Source organism: Sinohyriopsis cumingii, chromosome 9, assembly GCF_028554795.1.
Source record: "Sinohyriopsis cumingii isolate HCF-2022 chromosome 9, ASM2855479v2, whole genome shotgun sequence".
Taxonomy (NCBI): domain Eukaryota; kingdom Metazoa; phylum Mollusca; class Bivalvia; order Unionida; family Unionidae; genus Sinohyriopsis; species Sinohyriopsis cumingii.
The window spans coordinates 57298347-57316406 of record NC_142969.1 but is presented as its reverse complement, the minus strand read 5'-3'; the positions used below and the strand labels follow the sequence as shown (position 1 = coordinate 57316406).

The window sequence follows — 18060 nt, the reverse complement described above, 5'->3', positions numbered from 1 at the left end:
GTTACCTTCTTCACTACCGCAAGTGGAGAATTTTAGACAGAGACAGAAAGAAGAATTGGAGAAATTTATGCAACGACAAAAGGAAGCGGAACAAGCTTTTCTCCTACAGCAACAGCAACAGCAACAAGAAGAGGTAAGAAAAAAACAACAGCAACAACAGCAAGAAGAAGAAGTAGCAGCAAAGAAACAAGAGGGTGAAAATCAAACGGCTACGGTACTGTTGGACATTTTAGCGGAGTTAAGAAGTCTGAAACAAATGTATCAGACTTCTTTATCACGACCGAAGTGAATACGACCTTCCCGAGCTAAACACGCCAACCCTGTGACTAAGCCTGTCGTACCACCCTTAGTGATTTCAACCCAATCATCAGAAGTAGGCCTTGGCCGTGGCAAAGGCTTAAGGCAGTTAAAGTTGATTGGTTAAACTCACCCCTACACCAAAATAAAAAGGCCCTTTTCAGGGCCACCCACATTTCTCGAAAAGAAATACAATTTCAATTTGCCAATAACTCAAAAATAAACCCCACCCATTTTACCCTTATAGTACGTGTCTGTGTATGAGTGCGTGAGTGTAGCTTCTTATTTTAAAATCAAAACTCAAAGACACTTACCTTATATCAGTCATGTATTCTTTTATCCATTTTTTTACAATCCAATTCACAATTCACCACAGAACACTTTAATTAAAAGTTCATTGACTTCTTCTTTCTCCTTGTTTAGTCTCTCTGTTTTTTGAATTTCTTCACCGTTTTTACCTCATTTTCTTCCCTTCTTCTTTTCTTCTCCTGTTTCTTTTTCTTCACCTGTCTTCTTTCTTCATCTTCTTCCTCTGAAGAATCCCTCTCTTCTTCCGAAGAATCCCTCTCTTCTTCTGAAGAATCCTTCTTTTCTTCTGACTCCTCTTGTTTCTTTTTTGGGCAATCTGGAGACCAATGTCCTTTTTCTTTACAATAATAACAGGTATCTTGACTTTTGTCTCTTTTAGTCCCTGTTTTTGTTCTTTTTTGACGGTCTGGACACTCTGAAGACCAATGCCCTTTCTTCTGACAGATATAGCAAGTATCTTGACTTTTATCTCGAAAGGAAGGAGAGTAGTCCGTCGGCTGGTCTGAAGAGAATTTTCTAATGACCCCTCGCAAAGCTCTGACGAAACGTTCCATCTGGGTAGTCTCTTCCATCGTTGTGCTCGGCTTGAGAGTGAAATGAATAGTGAAAGGACAAGACACACACCCTTTTTATATACGCTGGTTTGCCAAGACTATAAATTAGTCTGTGGTGTTTAAACTTGAGTCATTTGACGTTTTGCACTCAAGATGAAACGATCCCATTCATTCGAGAAGAAAGAAGAAGAAGAAAGTAAGAGGCAGAAACGTGATCTATCGCCTCGTACCAGGGCTGAAATCTTGGCACAAATTCATGCCAGTGATTTTGAAGAGGACATGAGTGAACCAGAATCCGAACCCTCTAAACCAAGTTCACCACCCTTAGTCAACCCTGAAAAGTACTATTCCATTCGAGAGACGGAAAAGCGCTCCTCTAGAAAATTTAGAACCACGGCTTACACCTACACGGTGAAGTTTAAAGATTTCAAGGCCGACGTACCCTTGGAGAAAGCAGAAGGGTTTATCACCGAGATGTGGGATTCTATGCTCACCTCACTCAAGCGACAATGTCAACCCAAAGAAGACGATCGCTTGACACTATCCATAGATCACGACGGTTTGAAATCCCCTGTTTGGATCGAGTTTAGCAGACCCGCAGAACTAACCCCTTCCAAAGTCATGGACAAGATTCAACACGTACAACAATCTAATGACCAGTTTGACATCACCGATGGTAAAGCCACACTGAAAATGGCTCACGTCTCTCTTCCTCAAGGGACAGGACGCAAAAAGATGTTATTGGTGGACGACCTTCGCAACACCAAAACAAGTCTCGTCCGAATTAACAACCCTCAAGACCAGATGTGCTTAGCCCGTGCCATCGTGGTGGGACGAACCTATGCCAACAAGAACGACACGGTAGAATGGAAAAGAACCTGGGAGAACATTCGAAAATCGAACCGAACCAAACAACGAAACGAAGCAGAACTCCCGTTGCAACAAGCTGGCCTGTCCAAAGACACACCCTGTGGCATTCCTGAGATGCAAAAATTGCAAGATGCCCTAGCTCCACGCTACACCTTGAAAGTGCACCCTCAAGAAATGCGCGGGTCTCTGTTGTTTCGAGGCCAAGACTTTAAGGACGGAAAATACATTCATGTCTATCATCACGATGACCATTTCGATACCATTACCAGTATCACTGGATTCCTGGGATACGGTTATTATTGTGAGAAATGTGATTATGGTTATAACAATCGAGAGCAACACAAGCATTGTGGATTGAAATGCCCAGGATGTTTGGCCTCTCCACCCTGTCTGAGCGAAGAACCAGTGCCTTGTTCAACTTGTCTGCGTACGTTTGTCAGCCCTGCCTGTTACCAGCAACATCTGAAGACGCAAGGTTCACAGCAGAAATGTGCTTGTCAACTCTTGAGATTGTGCCCTACCTGTGGACAAGGCATACTTACCAACAATGCCAAGGCACACGTATGTCGAGGAAAGAAAAAATGTCACATTTGTCACCACATCGTGGACTTGGAACACGAATGCTACGTGCAAAAATACCAACCCCCACCAGAGAAAGAGGACGGTCACAAGAAGAAAGGCAATTTCATCTTTTTCGATTTCGAATGCATGCAAGAGACTGGCATTCACATCCCTAATTTCTGCGTGGCTCATCGAGCGTGCGAGAAGTGCATTCAAGAACCTATCTTCAGTCATTGCCCTCACTGCAGCAAGATTCCTGGAGGGCGTGAAAAAATCTTTCGGGGACCAAACACGTTAGCCGATTTTGCCCAATGGGTCTTAGACCCCATCGACAAGACGTGGAGCCAAGAGGACATCGAACGTTACGGAGATTGTCATCGTCATGCCACGGTGATGGCTCACAATTTCTCCGGATACGATGGACAGTTTCTTTTGAGGTACTATACGGAACATGGCACCGAACGTCCTAAAGTGATTTTGAACGGAGCCAAAATCATTTTCATGCAAGTGGGACAAGTACAGTTTAAAGATTCGATGAGTTACTTGGCCATGCCTTTGAGCCGAATGCCTAAAACGTTTGGAATGACAGAAATGGCTAAAGGGTACTTTCCACACTTTTTCAATACGGAAGCCAATCAACATGCTGTTCTACCCCATTTGCCTGAGGCTCACTATTACGACCCCGACAACATGCGTACCGAACAACGAGAAGCTTTCTACGCTTGGTACCAGGCTCACGCCTCGGACCCTTTCGACTTTCAGGAAGAAATGTTAAAGTATTGTCGTTCCGACGTGGACATTTTACGGCGTTGCTGTGGAAAATTTCGAGAACTGTTCATGGAACACGGAGGGTCGATCCTTTGAAAGAAGCTTGCACCATTGCCAAAGCGTGTTCCTTAGTGTACCGCCAACGATTCATGCCTGAAAACACCGTGGCTGTCATCAGTCCTCAAACGACCCACTATGTCAAGCGTCAATACTCGGTCAAAGCCGTACGTTGGTTACATTACTTGTGCGACAAGGAAGACAAGTGGATTCAGCATGCCCGCAACGGAGGAGGCGAAAAGACCATCGGAACGTATTCGGTAGATGGCTGGGACTTACAAAAACCCCAAGATCGTGTACGAGTTTAACGGTTGCTTATTTCACGGATGTCCCGTCTGTTACCCTGACCGTGGCACTAAAAATCAGTTTTTGCAACGAACCATGGAAGACTTGTACCAGGACACTTGTCAGCGACGCCTAAAGTTAGAACAGCAAGGATACCAAGTGGTGGAAATGTGGGAACACGAGTACGATCACCGTTTGAAAACCGATCCCGAGTTTAAACGCCTCGTGGAAAGTTACCAGTTCATGGACCCGCTGAACCCGAGGGATAGTTTGTACGGAGGAAGGACCAATGCCACCTGTTTGCTGTACCAAGCCGACGAATAGAAAGGAGAAGAAATCAAATACTTGGACGTGTGTTCGCTGTATCCCTACGTGTGCAAATATTGTCGCTTTCCTGTAGGGCACCCGCAATTGTTCACGGAACACATCGACCTGAAAAACATTCGACAATACGAAGGCTTGATCAAGTGTAAAGTTTTGCCTCCCACGAACCTATACCATCCCGTCTTACCTCACCATTGTCAAGGCAAACTGATGTTTCCATTGTGCCGTACTTGTGCCGAAACGTGCAACCAGGACCAACCTTGCCATCACAGCCAGGAAGAACGTGCCTTGACGGGAACCTGGGTCAGCGTGGAATTGTTCAAAGCTCTGGACATGGGATACCAACTGTTAGAAGTGTACGAAATTTGCCACTTTCCCAAGACACAACAATACCACAAGGGTGACCCTACTCAGAAAGGCATTTTCGCCGACTACGTGGATGCCTTTTTGAAACTGAAACAAGAAGCCAGCGGCTATCCTTCCTGGTGTCACACTCCCGAAGACCAAATACAATTCAAAGAGAAATACTACGCACAAGAAGGCATCTCTTTAGACCACATCGAAAAAAACGAAGGCAGGCGATCGTTTGCCAAAGTGATGTTAAATTGCTTGTGGGGTAAAATGGCACAACGACCGTGTTTACCCAAGACGGAATATTTGACAGAACCTTCCCGCTACTTCCAGATGATTCACGACAAAACCAAATACATGAAACACGTGGACGTCGTTCGAGAGGATTTGATCTTGGTCAATTACGAAGAAGATCTGGACTTTGTACAAGACGACCCTTTTGGAAACGTCATCATTGCGGCTTACGTGACAGCTCATGCTCGCTTAAAATTGTACGAAGCTTTAGAACTGTTAGAAGAACGCGTCCTGTACTTTGACACGGACAGTTGCATTTGCATCCATCACCCGATTCAACAGCACCCTGACATCGAAGGAGACCGTTTAGGAGCCTGGACAGACGAGCATCCCGACGACAAGATTCTAAGTTTCGTCAGTGGTGGTCCCAAAAATTACGGCTACGAATACCGGGACAAACAAGGAGAAGTGCACACGACGTGCAAAGTGAAAGGACTGACTCTGAATCATCGTACCAGTCGAGTGGTCAACTTTGGGGTATTGAAAGAAGCCTTGCAATCGGGAGAGGATGGAAACTTTAAAGTGACCACCTATCAACCGAACAAGATTGTACGTTTACCCACTCACCACATCGTCAGTCGACCCTTGGAAAAAGTCTATCAAATTGTATACCAGAAGCGAGTGCGACTTCCCAATCACTTCACCTTACCGTACGGTCACGTTGGTATTGGTCTGTATATGAAAAGGAACCCTAGGCAAGATCGATAGTTCATTGTTCATTGAAGTAACTTACCATGTCGTTGACGAAGAAGAAACCAGATTGGTTAGGAGTCAAATGTTGGACATCACCGAGACCAGGGTTTTGAGGCTTGGACACAAGAGGTGGCCCAGTATGCACAAGAGTTATTCAAGGAAAAAAGTTACTTTTCAACCTGTGTTAGTGACGGTGCCAGAAGAACCCGTCACCCAGGACAGGACTGTCGTGGACAGGCCTGAAAGACCCTTTCGGGAGGACACTTGTGTGACCTTACCCCTACTATAGAACTGGTTAGAACTTTACCCAAAACATGTTGTACAGACACTTGTGTTTATTCCACGTTCATGGTTATCATGTGCCTTTTATTCTTGTACTTAAGCCTTTGGCTTTTATGCATTTTTGTCTTTCGTATTCATGTTTGAAACATTCAATAAACTTGTTCTGAAAAAGTATATAAACTCTTGTCTTGTTTGTTTTTCGTGTCACAAGTGACATTTCTCACACCATGGCTACCTCTGCTGTCTCTGCTCCCTCTTCCTCTACTGTCAAAGTCATCGACGAACACTTAGATCGTGCCAGTTGGGAGGCTTTGTATCTTCGCCATCCCTTTAATATGCTCATTGCTGGACCTAGCGGTTCGGGCAAAACCGAATTCGTCAAACGTTTGATCGAACATAAACATCATTTGATCGATCGACCCCCTCAACAAATCGTGTGGTGTTACAAAGAGTGGCAATCGGCGTACAGCCTCTTGCGAGAAAGTCAAGGCGATTCCATCGTGTTTGTGGAAGGCATTCCTAAAGAAGACGACGGCATCGTCTCTGACTCCCGTCTAACCCATTTGGTCATTTTCGACGACATGTTAGTAGAAGACGAAGAAGAAATTAAACTGTGGTTCACGCGCAAAGGGCATCACCGTAATGCCAGTGTCGTTTACATCACCCAAAATTTGTTTCAACAAAGTAAAGCCCATCGCACCATCAGTCTCAATGCGCATTACGTGGTCTTGTTTAAAAGCCCTCGAGATAAATCGCAAGTGCAAGTCTTAGCCAAACAGTTAGGAACGCCTTGGCTGACTCAGGCGTACGACGATGCCACTCAAACTCCACGCGCCTATTTACTCGTCGATTTGAAACCTACGACTCCCGAGGATTTGCGATTTCGTACCCACTTGTTTCACCACTGGTGCCAAGACGGAGGGCCTGTCCTGTACACGTCTCCGTCCTCGACTTCATTTCACTCCCCATAAAAAATCTATAAAAACCTCAGACCCTTTTTCGTCTGTCTCACTCTCAGTGCGAACATGACGTCCCTTCAGTCGCATCTTCCCGTCAAATTGATTCGTGCCTTGTATGGCATCAGTCGAGAAAAAGATCCACAAACACGAGCTCGTGTCTTAGAAGCTAGTCTCAAAGAAGTCTTACGATGGTTCACGGTGACGGCACGTCAATTACTCCAAGGAATCATTCAGATTCCTCATCAAACCAAACGCTTTTTCGATCGAAACAAAGTCGCTTTGGTCCAACTGGCCGATCCCCGCATCGACACTCAAACCAAAAAACAAATCATTTTGAAACCTGGAGGGAGCGGTACTCTAGGAGGGGTCATCATTCGCTCACTCTTAAGATGGGATCCTAATGCCCCCAAAGTTATACCCAAGACAAAAGTCCAACGAAGCCCCAAGAAGAAAAAGACCAGGTCCCCAAGGAGAACTTCTCCAGTGGCAGGACCCTCCTCTGACCAGACACCACCCCGGAAAAAGAAAAGAAGCCCCCAGAAAAAGAAAAGTCCACAGAAAACTAGTCGCAAGAGAGGCACTTCGGCCAGGACGCAACCTTACACTCGCAAACCACGACCTGCCACGGCGGTGACTGCGTCTCCGGCAGCTTCACGTTTGTCCACTTCTCCGTTAATGACACCCAGAACTGAAGAGTACTTGGAGACGTTGATCACACCAAGAACTTCTCCGTTGATGACCCCCAAAAGAACTTCCCCAGTGGCAGGACCTTCCAATTTAGTGGCAGTGGCTGCTGCTCACAAAGTACCTTCTCCCAAAATCAAAGTTCAAGAAAGATCGGGCATGTTACAAAGTTTACTGGATTTGTCCAAGCAAGAACTGGCTCGATTTAGTCCGTTGCGTACCCCTGCACGACGTGTCATGCCTGTCCTCAAACTGATACGACGTAAAGACAATCAGTGGCGACGCGTTCCAGTATAAAAAAGGCCTGTGACCAAGTCGGGTATCAGTGTTTTTTCGGTGCTCCTGAAGACTCAAAGATGTCACCCTCCAGAAAACCCCAAGGAAAGAAAAGGAAAGGACTACCACCACGTTTAGCCAAACATGGGGACATGTTATCTGTCCTGTCCAAAGCTTCTCCACCCCTACGAAAAAAACTCATTCAAACGGCCTCCAAAGAGGTCATCGATACCGTGTGCGAATGTTGTTTGAACGTTTTGAAAGGCACGATCCCTTTGTCCAAACACCAGAAACAATGCTTAAGCAAACATCGTCACGTTCTTCGCCAAATGGTTCGAAAGAAAATTCCCATTCGTCAAAAAAAGAAGATGTTAGTGCAACGTGGAGGTATTTTACCTCTCTTGTTAGGCCCCATACTGAAAGGAGTCTTGGGAACCATGTTGGGAGGACTGGTGGGAGCAAGATAAAAAGGCCCTCGGAAGTCCCAAGATCTCAGAATCGACCCCTGACAACCCCATGGAAGGACGAAAACTAGCTTTAGTGCCTTACAAACGATGGATGGAATACCATCGGTGGCAAGAACAACGCACCCCGCATTTACCTCCCAATCCCCATTTGAGCGAGATGTCCCAGTTACAACACGAATTGCAGTCCTTGATGGATCGCCAAGATTTGTCCGAAACAGAAAAATCGCAAAAGTACGGTCAACTCTTGCAACGACTGCAACTCTTTCACCAGAAAGCTTTAGACGAAACAGCTCTACCCACTCTGAAAGATTTTAAGACCTTGATGAAAAGTCCAGCACCATCACCAGTACCAGTACCAGTACCACCAGTACGCGTGACCAAGACAGAAAAAGGAGAAGAAGAGGAAGGGTTTCAAACTCCACCAGAAAAAGTACGCAAGTTAACAACACCACCTACCTCCAGAATTGGATGGATTAAAAAGATGATGGCCACCCCTTCTTCCTCACAAGAGAAAAAGAAAGTGAAGACAGAAGTGAAGACAGAAGTGAAACAAGAACCGATATCCCCCGCTCAGACATCCTTCTCCTCTTCGACGCCTATTGCTGGCCGCACACGCAAAGCATTGCAATCCAAGAAAATACCCCAAGAGAAAAAGAGTAGCATCCTCCAAGAGTGGGTGTCTTATTAACACACCAACCAACACAAAAAAAATGGAAAAAGTCTTAGCCAGCATTTACTACGATCCCTCGCATCCTGCAGGTTACGCAGGAGTTCAAAAATTGTATCGTGCTGCCAAAACTCGACTGAAAAGTCTCCGTTTACCTCAAGTGCAACGATGGTTACAAGAACAAGATACCTACACTTTACACAAACCCATTCGACGCAAGTTTGCCAGAAGTCGCACCCGAGTGGAAGGCATCGATCATCAATGGCAAGCCGATTTAGCCGATGTCTCTCATTTGGCCAGCTACAATCGTGGCTACAAATATTTGTTTTGTGTCATCGACGTCTTTTCCAAATTTGCCTGGGTCGTGCCCTTGACTTCCAAATCGATCATCGAGTTAGTGCGAGCCCTGCAACGAGTGTTGAAACAAAGCGGTCGTCACCCACTTCGATGGCAAACGGACAAAGGTACCGAATTTCTGAACCAAGCTTTCCAAAAAGAATTAAAGAAACGTGACATTCATTTTTTTACCACCGAGAATCCCGAAACCAAAGCCAGCATCGTGGAACGTTTTCAACGCACTTTGAAAGAACGCATGTGGAAATATTTTACGCATCACCACACTCTGAAGTACATAGACATCTTACCGCACCTGGTGCAAGCGTACAACCAATCTTACCATAGAAGCATCGAACGTGCCCTGCAAGACGTGACTCCCGAGAACGAAGTGCTGGTGTTTGAGCGCCTGTTTGGTACGTCCCCGACGAGGGCTGTCCCCGAGAAAAGTGGAGAGTTGGCCGTAGGAGATTGGGTGCGCATTGGCAAAACCAAACGCACTTTCGACAAAGGTTACTTACCTAACTGGACGACCGAATTGTTTCGCGTCACTGGACGAGTGCATGGCCGTCATCCTGCCGTCTATAAATTGGAAGACATGAACGGAGAAGTGCTCAAAGGAACGTTTTATTTGCCCGAGTTACAACGTGTGACCAAAAAAGAAGACGACGTGTACGACATCGAAAGCATTCTCGAACGCAGAACCCGTAAAGTGGGCAAACGACGTGTCAAAGAAGTCAAAGTACGTTGGAAAGGATATCCGCCCAGTTTTGATTCTTGGATCGACGCTTCGCAAGTCATCGACTATAAAAAGAAGTGACCATCATGCCTTTTCACACAGCAGACGCAGCTACGTCGACCACTCCTCCTTCCCCTAGTTCTTCTGTGCAAGATTTACAAAAACAACCCTTGTGGGTGTGGTGTGGAGAACGTGTGCCTAAAACGCAAATCGTCTTTTTCTGCCAAATCTTCGTGGTGTATTGTGTCATCGGGGCAGCCATCGCCAATTTGAGTTTGCAACAAGGAGACAAACAATTGTGGACCATTTTATTGAGCAGTTGCATCGGTTACCTGCTTCCTAATCCCTCCCTGAAATTCACCTCGAACGGGAACCCCGGGAACCTTGTGTCCAGTGCCAGTGCCAGTGCCAGTCACCACTTCAACCACAACCAGAACCCCATTTTAGACGGAGACACGCCTCTGACGTCCAGTAATATCCCCTCGGACAGCCACAGAACTCTGGAATTATGAGTCACCAAAACCAATTTTACTTAACTTTACCCAGTGACAGTTCCATGGAGGTGTTTCCCAAGAACACGTTGTGCTGTTACACGGCCAAATTACCTCAGGCCATCCAGTTAGATCACGAAGCCCATTGGGAAGTGGCTTTAGTAGAAATGATTCACCCGACCCAAGTCCTCAATGTCCTTCCCAATCAAAATTTTTTTGATGTGGAAGTTCATGACGAGCAAATGCAACAGTGGATGGATAGCAATGTCAAATATGACAAGAAAACCCGTACACAAAAGTACACCACCTATCACTTGTTCATTCCCCCAGGCTATTATTTTAGTGGTCAACATTTGGTCAGCACCATAACCTCCAGGTTTAATGTCGTGTTTCTGAAAGCTTTGGAGCATGTCAACAAAAATGTCACCATGGAGTACCACAAAGCAGCTCGTCGCTTCTTGATGAAATTTGAACGAAGTAAAATCGTGTCCATTTTATTTTGTCCTGAATTGTTTGACATGTTGGGCGGAGACATGGACATGAGAAAGGCATGCTCAAGAAAAACGAATTACCCATCGTTTACGACAACGAGTCTTTTAGCAAGTTATTTCGTGCCCCGGTAGAACTGAACCAAGGACTGAATTTGATGTTCGTGTATTCCGATGTGGTGGAGTACAACGTGGTGGGACACACCTCCGTACCGTTACTGCGTGTCATTCCTTTCAAAGTGGATTCTGCCACGAACGCTGACGAGGAAGGTGGAAACACTTACCACGTCCACCGCGAATTTGTCCATCCTCACTATTTGCCTGTCAGTAAGTCGTATTTGGACACGGTCAACATTGCTATAAAAGGAGATCTGGGACAAAATATTCCATTCACCAAAGGAAAAGTCACGGTGAAACTCCATTTTCGAAAACGGTTCTCTCACGACTCGTAAGTAAGTCATGTATCCAGTGTACCGAGGGGTTGCTCGACAGCGAGGACACGGTTTAGTAGACATGTTAAAATCGGCCTTTCGTTCGGTGGCCCCGGTGTTGAAACCGATGGTGACACGCGGATTGCACGCCTTGAAAGATGCGGCACTGACACAAGGCAAAGAATTTCTCCAAAATGTCATCATCGACAAACAAAACCCTAAAGAAGCCTTCATGAGGGCAGGCAAAAATGTCTTGCTGCAAACGGGCAAAGACATTTTAGGCCAACGAGAAACACCTATAAATGCCCTGCACGCTACCGAGTCAGGCATTCAGCAAGGACAAGGCAGAAAGAGACGACGAAGAAAACACCCTTTCACCAGACTTCAAGCGAGAAAGGCCAAGAAAAGAAGAACCGTTCGAGACTTAGACGTTTTCGATTATTGAGAAAAGAGACAAAAAAATGATGCACCGAGAATCTTGCGCTTGTTCCAAGACGGAACTGGATCTGTTTGCCATGCCCCCTACCATGATGATCATGCAAGAATCCCAGTGGGTGGAATTTCACCCCGTCTCCTCACTGACCGATTCCGCTCCCATCGAGTTTGAAATCAAAGGACAGCCCGAAGATTACATCGATCTGAATAGCAGTTACTTGTACCTGAAAGTCAAAATTCTAGATAAGACTGGAGGTGCTATAGACGATGAAGCAGTAGCTCCCGTCAACAATTTCATGCATTCCTTGTTCAGTGGAGTGGACTTGTACTTGAATAACAAACTGGTCAGTAGCAGCATGGATACTTACCCTTATCGTGCCTACCTGGAAAATCTCTTGACGTACGGAATAGATGCCAAGAACACTCATCTCAATGCCTGTGTGGTATGGGAAGCTGACGAACCTACCAAGTTTGAAATATTGGAAACTGATGAAAAGAAAGACAACAATGATGGATTTGTAGAACGAAGAAAGAGAATCACGGGAGCCGACACAAGTTTAGAACTGATGGATCGTTTGCATTTGGACATGTGGTTGCAAGAAAAGTATTTGCTGAACGGGGTGGATGTCCGCCTGAGACTGAATCGTAGCAGTGCCGCTTTCCATTTGATGGCTGATAGTGACGGTTACAAAACCAAAATCCTAGAAGCCAGACTCTACGTACGCCGTGTGGAAGTGTTACCTAAAGTGGGAAACGACATCAGTCAGACGTTGAGTAGAACGACCGCCAAGTATCCCATACGACGCGTGGAAGTGAAAACCTTCACCATTCCCAAGGGACAGCGATCCATGATCGAAGATCATCTGTTCCAAGGACAGTTACCCAAACGTTTGATCGTTGGTATCGTCGAGAATACAGCCTTCAACGGAGCTGCCGAAAAAAATCCTTTCTACTTTCAACACTTTGGCGTGTCCAAAATCGAAGTCAGTCGCGATGGCAAGACCTTGTGTACCCGACCTTTCGAACCTGACTTTACCAAGAAGAATTACTTGAGATCGTACTTGTCCCTGTACGAAGCCACCGGACAGTTAGGAACCAATACCAGTCACGGTATTACGTACGAGGATTATGCATGAGGTTACGCTTTGTGGGCTTTCGATTTCACTCCAGACCAAGGCAGCGACGAGGGACATTTCCACCCTATAAAATCCGGCCAGATTCGTGTGGAAATTCAGTTTAAAGACCGAGACCCTGATGAAACGGTGAACGTCATCCTGTATGCAGAATTCGATAATACCATAGAAATCAACAGTTTGAGAGAAGTCATCCTAGATTACTAGAAACCATGGAAGACTGTTATCCCTCTTTACCTAGTGGAGAAACTTTTAGTGTTGGATTATTGTTAAAAAATGTTAGAGTTCTTGTTGTTTAGTGTTAAGTGATTTTTGAATAAAAAAATGTTGTCTTTTGAAAAAAATTGTTTGATGTTATATTGTTGGATTATTGTTAAAAATGTTAGAGTTGTTGTTTAGTGTTAAGTGATTTTTGAATAAAAAATGTTGTGTTTTGAAAAAAAATGCCTTTGTCTTTTGTTTAGTTATAAGAATGTTGGATTGATGCTCTTTCATTTCTTACTATCCCTCTCATGACACTCACTAAACGTTGCGACTCAAAAACCGTGTGGGGGATGTTTTCCTTCACGTCCGCGCTTTAACTTTAAGAACCGGGTTGTTTCCAGTCTAACCATCCATTGTCGACTCATCCTCCTAAGAAGATGTGCTCCAAACTAGCTAAACTCAACGAAGCCTACGTGAATTTGCATAGGGTCAGACACAGTCTGATACCGAAGCCAGAAGAAATAGAGAATGTGAGAATGTTAAAAATCACTGAAGACCTGATAGAAGAGCTCTTCAGAGAAGAAATGAACAGTGAAAAAGAAGAATGGACAGAGAAGTACAGACTTCAGAGACAGCAGCAACAACAACAACAAGAGCAGCAGCAGCAGGAACCTGAACCTGACAGAGGCTTTGTCGATTGCCGTATCGACACCAAAGAGTTCTTCTTTTCTTTCCGAAGAAGCAGACCTATCGCCAGAAAGTCTATCCTCAGAGGACATCGCATTCTTAGAAACTAAAAAGAATGCCATAGCAAACAAAAAAACAGCCCTTTTCAGGGCTACCCCAATACTCTAGAAAAGAAATAACAATCGATTTGCCAATGTGTGTAGGTAGAGTAGTGTGAAAATAAACACTAACTCTTTTTTAAAAAATGTGAGGGTATGTGTTTGTGTGTTTGTGTTAGTAAGTGCGTAAGTGCTTAAGTAAGTTGGTATGAATGGTAGATTAAAATCATGTTTTTTTTTGGTGTTTGAGGTGTATATTTGGAGTTAGATTGGATTGCTTTGCGTATGTGGATAGTCTAATGAAGCGATTTATAAAAAATTTTAAAATAGTGATGGGTAGCATAAAAAAGTGAGTGTTTCTTTTAGGTCCGCGCGTTGTTGTTTTTGGTCATGATGTAGGTAACATCAATTTTATGTTTTTTAGGGGGATGTTTTCCTTCACGTCCGCGCTTTCACTATAAATTGAAACTCGCTGGGCAGTCTAGCTACCCTTGTTGATTGATCAACACCAAAAATGAACACGAGACTGTCTAAACTGTTGGAACTTCATGTGCATCTGGAATATGCCAGGCGCCTGTTGAATGAACTGGCCGCGGAAGCCATTGTGGAGGAGGGAAGGATAAGAGAGGAGGAGGAAAGAAGAAAACAAGAAGAGGAGGAGAGAAGATATAAAGAAGAAGAAGAAGAGGAAAGAAGATACAAAGAGGAGGAGAGAAGAAACAAAGAAGAGGAGGAGGAGAAGGAAAAGAAGAGAAGAAGAATAAATTTCAGAATCTCAGAGAGCGAAAATTGGGATTCTGAAGCGACATATCCTGCCTCTGCTCTCTCCCCCAAAAAAGTAAAAAGTAACTGGGGGATAAGATGTGTATGTGGCGCCAGGCCTGGAAGGTGCCACCATTAACCAGGTGTCCATGAAGTTCCAAAAAAACAGCCCTTTTCAGGGCTACCCAATACTCTAGAAAAGAAATAACCATCAATTTGCCAATGTGTAGGTAGAGTAGTGTGAATATAAACACTAACTCTTTTCTAAGATAGTGTGAGGGTATGTGTTTGTGTGTTGGTGCTTGTAAGAGCTAAGGTATGTTTGTGTGAATAGTAGATTATGGGTTTCTTTATTGTTTCTTAGCGTATGTGGAGAGTATAGTTTGGGTTTTGTAACCGCTCACGTACGATTGTGTGGATAGTAGATTATGGATTTTGTTTATTGTTTCTTAGCGTATGTGGAGAGTATAGTTTGGGTTTTGTAACCGCTCACGTACGATTGTGTGGATAGTAGATTATGGATTTTGTTTATTGTTTCTTAGCGTATGTGGAGAGTATAGTTTGGGTTTTGTAACCGCTCACGTACGATTGTGTGGATAGTAGATTATGGATTTGTTTATTGTTTCTTATCGTATGTGTTTGTGTGTTTGTGTTTGTGTGTTTGTGTTTGTACCCGCTCACGTACGATTGTGTGGATAGTAGATAATGGATTTGTTTATTGTTTCTTAGCGTATGTGAAGAGTATAGTTTGGGTTTTGTAAGCGCTCACGTACGATTGTGAGGATAGTAGATTATGGATTTTGTTTATTGTTTCTTAGCGTATGTGTTTGTGTGTTTGTGTTTGTGTGTTTGTGTTTGTACCCGCTCACGTACGATTGTGTGGATAGTAGATTATGGATTTGTTTATTGTTTCTTAGCGTATGTGAAGAGTATAGTTTGGGTTTTGTAAGCGCTCACGTACGATTGTGAGGATAGTAGATTATGGATTTTGTTTATTGTTTCTTAGCGTATGTGTTTGTGTGTTTGTGTTTGTGTGTTTGTGTTTGTACCCGCTCACGTACGATTGTGTGGATAGTAGATTATGGATTTGTTTATTGTTTCTTAGCGTATGTGGAGAGTATAGTTTGGGTTTTATTATATGAAATGAAAAAGTAGGGGATGTTTTCCTTCACGTCCGCGCGTTGTTTGGTCATGATCTAGGTAAGATCAATTTTACGTTTTAGGGGGATGTTTTCCTTCACGTACGCGCTTTAAGTATAAGAACCCACAGTATTCGTCGTTCAAACCATTCTGCAAAGAATAAAAAAGAAGATGGCTTCTAACCAAATGGACAAAATACAAACATTACAAGACGTTTTAGACAACTTAGGAATGATGGAGCAGATGTTGATAAGACTGGTTGAAGACCATTATTCCTATAGTCCCCATCGTGTAAAGATGGAAATTAATAACTTAAAAAAGGTAAAGGACAAGATTAGTGGTGTCATGAAAGAGATAAAGGAGGAGAAGGAGGATGAAGAGGAAAGAATAAGAATAAGCAAATGGAACGAAAAGATTGAAAAAGAAGAAGAAAATGAGAAGAGGAAGAAAGAAGAGGAGGAAGAGAAGAAGAAAGAAGAGCAGGAGAAAAAAAAGAAAGAAAAGAAGAGAAAGAGTGTTGGAGATAAAATAAGAACTTGGTGGAGAAAAAGAAGAAACTAGAAGCAGAAGAAAACCCAAAGGCCCTTTTCAGGGCCAGCCATATTTCTCGAAAAGAGATAGCCTTTCCATTGCCTACCCCTTTTCTAAATTTAAATTTAAATTTAAATTTTAAAAAAACTTTTTTTTTTTAAAAAAAAAATAAAAAAAAATCCCATATTCAATTCCCCTTGTCCCTAGACAAACCCAAACTCTATTCCCATGTTAATTTCCCATTGTCCCTAGACAGTCCCAAACTCTATGTTAAATTCCCATTGTCCCTAGAGTGACCCACGATTTTTCTCCATGTTAAATTTCCATTGTCCCTAGAGTGTCCCAGGGGTCTTTTTAATGCTAAGTCCCATTGTCCCTAGGGTATCCCACTTAACTACTGTTGTCTATCAGTTGTAGTATATATCCTGAAATATAAAGTTCAAGTGATTGGGGAGGTAGAAATTTCAAAAGCAATTTTAACAGAACTATTATTTTGACTACCATCATTGCACATAGGTGATCGATATGCGCATTCCAGCTGAGATCTTGATCAATGTAGATACCAAGCAGTTTATGAAAATCATTATAAAATCATTAAGTACAAACTAATAAGGCGCGACATATAAGACCCTCAAACAACACTTCCATTTGACATACAGTCATGCAAAGTGCTTTTTCACCACTTCAGTGCGTTCTTCGGTGTTTATTTTCAGTTTTGTTTGTCTTTGTTATGTAATTGACTTCGACAGAGCTTCAGTGACAGTCGAAAGCGCTTATGCTAGTTAAAAACTAGTTTCGAACTGTTTGTTGTCAATTTTTCTTGTAAGATTTATCTTAATCAATTCATGACACACACGTTCCTGTACTTTTGGATTAATACTCTTCAATAAATGTTATCCGCGACAAAAGGTAAAATTCTAGAGAGCTTTATAAAATTGTTGCCCTTGTAAAACATGTTTACATGGATAATCGAAGTCAAACTTCCAGCTATATAATCGAAGTACGGTTGTTACCTATAAGGTAGATAATTCCGTGTCAAGATGAGTGTCATGAAGACGTACGTCCCAGAAATATAATGACTCTTATGAAAAGATCGGCTGTATAGATGAGATTAAATAAAAACAAAAATTGAGAAAGAAGAAATAAGAATAGAAGAGATATTTCGTACGCTACCTAACGTTGGAAAATGGCTGAAAGTAAACTGACATTATAGAAAGAGGAAATCTCAAAACAATTAACCAAACAATCAATCAATCTTTCATCCAAAGAAAGTACCACTGACACACGCAAAATGCACAACCATATGATTTCGCAGTATTTCACAGTGCCCTACCCAAATTACACATAATTGATCATTTTTATATACGGGCTATAACATCCTTGACGCCCGTATCCGAAACATTTGTTTTACACATGTATTATCCTTCATTTTGCCTTAGAAGAGTCTAATTTCTTCATCATAGAATTTCTCAAATGAATATGGAGAAAACCCTGGGAATGCATTTCAGCACGTTACTGGTTACAGATATTTAGTTTTAAAACAAAAATAGCAGGCTTGACGGATTTTCTTCGCTGTCACATTCAAAGGTATACAAGGATTACAGAGTCCGTCACTTACTTAATGCGATAGATAGCGGTGTTCGATTGGTTGCCATGCATGACTTCAGTTAGAAATTAGCAACGGTTGAAAATGACACTATTGCATAGTAACACATTAAACATACAGTCAGTACTTCTTTAATTTCCAGGCGTCGACACAGCTGGCAATAGTTGATTTAATGCTATTTATATATTGCCAGCGCATCTTTGTATTAGCTCAGCCAGCTTGAATTTCTCAACTCGTATTGGACATTCAAAGTTGCATGCCTGTCCTCGTGTACAGAGCTGCGT

General features: G+C 43.2%; 1 protein-coding gene across 1 annotated transcript in view; it reads right to left on the bottom strand.

The window, feature by feature from the left end:
* The window catches only part of LOC149791874 (serine/threonine-protein kinase DCLK3-like), a 427773-nt gene that overhangs the window by 145187 nt on the left and 264526 nt on the right, over positions 1 to 18060 (bottom strand). The gene's annotated exons all lie outside the window — the stretch shown is intronic.